The sequence below is a fragment of the Leiobunum rupestre genome, chromosome 5 (assembly GCF_980474605.1).
Source record: "Leiobunum rupestre chromosome 5, qqLeiRupe1.1.hap1, whole genome shotgun sequence".
NCBI classification, from domain to species: Eukaryota; Metazoa; Arthropoda; class Arachnida; order Opiliones; family Sclerosomatidae; genus Leiobunum; species Leiobunum rupestre.
In genome coordinates this window covers 27,132,101-27,135,998 of record NC_143388.1, presented here as the reverse complement: position 1 = coordinate 27,135,998, position 3,898 = coordinate 27,132,101, and positions in this window count along the sequence as shown.

Sequence of the window (3,898 nt, the reverse complement as noted above, 5' to 3'; positions counted from 1 at the left end):
TCGGTTGTATACAAATGTCTAAATGTTTAACAACGATCTCTCCAATTACATACTCTAACTATACTTAGTAAGCAAAAATCAGCGTGTTAAATTAACATTAAAATTAACCGTTTAAAATTTATGAAACATTTACGAGTCAAGTTTCCGTCTAGGTTCGAGGTAGATTTCAGAACGGACGAGTTTCGCTCCAAAGCGCGGATTGGAACACCGCTTCAAAATGTGCCTTGCGATTTTATATAGAAAATCCATATTTTCACAATGTGATAGTTCCACTATTTTGTTCAGCGATTCTGCACAATTGCCACCACGAACACGCTTATCAATTTGATTATTCAAATTTAATTAGATTACCGACCAACTTCCGTCGAAACTAAGACAGTTCACTTTTAATTTTTACATTCGAAGTGCATTTATCTTAAAGATATAATATTTCCTACTAACTTTGTTAGAAAGCCTCCTAAGATTGAGCATAATTTGGCCAAGTTTGAAAAGCATTCGGCCAAGTTTGAACAGAAATGGACCAACGTTGATTAGAAACTCTCCTATAACTAAGCAGCAATTGGCAAAGTTTGAACAGAAGCCGATCAACTTTGGTTAGAAACTCTCCTAAAACTGAGCAGCAATTGGCCAAGTTTGAACAGAAGCCGATCAACTTTGGTTAGAAACTCTCCTAAAACTAAGCAGCAATTGGCAAAGTTTGAACAGAAGCCGATCAACTTTGGTTAGAAACTCTCCTAAAACTGAGCAGCAATTGGCCAAGTTTGAACAGAAGCCGATCAACTTTGGTTAGAAACTCTCCTAAAACTGAGTAGTAAATGGCCAAGTTTGAGCAGAAGCCGATAAACTTTGGTTAGAAACTCTCCTATAACTGAGTAGTAAATGGCCAAGTTTGAACAGAAGCCGATCAACTTTGGTTAGAAACTCTCCTATAACTGAGTAGTAAATGGCCAAGTTTGAACAGAAGCCGATCAACTTTGGTTAGAAACTCTCCTAAAACTAAGCAGCAATTGGCAAAGTTTGAACAGAAGCCGATCAACTTTGGTTAGAAACTCTCCTAAAACTGAGCAGCAATTGGCCAAGTTTGAACAGAAGCCGATCAACTTTGGTTAGAAACTCTCCTAAAACTGAGTAGTAAATGGCCAAGTTTGAGCAGAAGCCGATAAACTTTGGTTAGAAACTCTCCTATAACTGAGTAGTAAATGGCCAAGTTTGAACAGAAGCCGATCAACTTTGGTTAGAAACTCTCCTATAACTGAGTAGTAAATGGCCAAGTTTGAACAGAAGCCGATCAACTTTGGTTAGAAACTCTCCTAAAACTGAGCAGCAATTGGCCAAGTTTGAACAGAAGCCGATCAACTTTGGTTAGAAACTCTCCTATAACTAAGCAGCAATTGGCCAAGTTTGGACAGAAGCCGATCAACTTTTATCAATAAGTGTTCGAAGAATGAGAATAATTTTTATTATCAAACTTGAATAGAACACTAAAACTACTGATCACTAAGGTCTTGTTGGGAGAGTTTGTCGATAGCAATTATAACGTTATAGTGTTCTTTAAATGATGGTTAGCCAATCGTCAAGAGCGAGGGTTCCGAAAATTTCGAGATTTCTTTTGAGATTAGATATTTCGAAGATATGCCACATCTTCCACACTATTTACATGATAGTAAAATGATAAAATGAGGGATTATAATAACGTGATAATTAATATTGGTTATCGCACGTAGCAGTGCTTCCACCTGTAGGGAATTTCTCCCTTTTGTAGGGAATTTTCGACTTTCAAAATTTAAGAATGGAATAGATACTTAAATTAAACATCTTCAAGGAAATTGCCAAGAAGTAGTATTTCCAAAAGTCAGGACCTGCAAGTCACTGTTTATATAGTGTTTGTTGAAATAATGGAAACTTTACACTCTTAAAAAAGGGTGTTTTAATGGTATATTAAGGGTGTAATATCTGTAAAAAAACACTCTTTAATGTTAATTTAATCGCCCTAAAGGGATTTTTATTGTCCCAAATTAAAAACTTGAAAAGGTGTATAAAGGGTGTTATATTACCCCGTAAATTGAGTGATTTAACATCTGGTAAGGGTGTAGCTCCCTTAAGGCAGTAGTTTAGAACCTTAAAGGGAGTAGTTATAAAACTTTAAAGGGAGTATTATAGAACCCTTAAGGGAGTATTGTAGAACCCTGAAGGGAGTCGTTTGGTACCCTAAAAGGAGTAGTCTTGTACCCTAGAGGGAGTAGATAATAACCCTGAAGGGAATAGTTTTATACCACAAACTGTTAACAAAGGAACCAAAACGGAGGACATAAGCACCCCAAACAGTGTAAATAAACACCCTAGCAGGAAAACTGCTTTTTAAGGTGTAGAATAACATCCTTTATAAACCTCTTAAGGTGTTAAATATGGGACAAGAAAACACCCTTAAAGGTTTGAAAAGAAACTTTTTTTTAAGAGTGTACACTTGTACAGTATGCAACAAGTGTTTCTTATTAACCAGGTAGCTTTTTTTCGCATATTAAGCCTTAGAGATTTGTGTGTAATGCGCCCACGTACAGTGTAGCCGATGCCGCCGCTGCCATATTCGAGGGGTAAGACACTCTGCGAACTCGGTGTACACTGCCGTACGTTTGACAGTGCTAAATGGAACTCGCGAACTCTTGAAAATATGTACCTTTAACCAAAGATAATTTAAACTCGTACCCTAGATTCGAAATCACTCTCTCGCGCGTTGCCGATAGCGTTTACCCACTTCCCGCCGGAACTCAGAAAAAATTCGCTCCATGGTTTGCGCCTTACCGCAACCAATGGAGCCCGATTTTTCTGAGGTCACGTGCCGGAAAAGGGTAAACGCTTCGTAACAAAACCGTCAATGGGAAAGCTCTCAGTATTCGAATCTAAGGTACGAGATTAAATTATCTTTGCTTTAATAGTGCTCTATGCACGAACTCGGTGTACAGATTATCTGAGACTGTCTTACCTCTCGGCCATATTCTACATGTTTAACTCTTCAATAATTTAGTCTAGAATGGTCAGTGATATGTCAATCAAATCATAATTATAAATGGTTAAAATCGAAACCCAAGAAGATAATTATATTCCCTTTTTTGTGGATTTTGACGTGTTTCGCCTTAAAATCTACATACGTTTTTTAAATTTAGACCGATTTGGTTGAATATTATATTTTTAGTTAGTACTGATCATTTCTGAACAACGTTTTCGTTTGTATTAAGAAATTTTAATTTAAAGTGAGATTTCTGGCCAATTCGCGGGACCCCACAACCAGCGTACACACTATTGTCATATTTGAATTTCATGCCAATTGATACAGGCGCCATCTAGTGAGGCCCGGACTGGCCAGGTCGGCTGGTCGGCGATTTCCGAAGGAACCCGGTTCAAAGGGGCCCCAAATTGCTTATAATAAATTTATCCTTAAGGTCCTTCAGACGCATTTGACCTTTCAAATTAATATGCACGTACAATCTAGTACACTGTAAACGTTATTTGTTGTCCTAAAAACCATTTAGATTTTTATTCCATACCCCCACACCACCCGGTAAGGGGGCCCCTCTTCAGTCTCTAGTCGAGGGCTCCCAAAGGAGCCAGTCTGGGCCTGCATCCAGCTCGTTCACGTTTCGCTACCTTATTTCCAAAACCAGTTAACTTGAAAAATTCATTTTCGATAAAATTTCTCTTGGATTTATTAAGTTAATGCACAAGATGATTGGAAATTGGTTCAAATTGAAATTTAATATTTAAAATATAGTTAATACATCCGAGGGTATTGTGTGCACTTTAATGAACCTCACTACGTCACTGCCGTGACATCTGGTTTTGGTACAGAGCCGGATACAACTGCAATATAAGCGAATATAACATCCATCACGTTGAATTATAG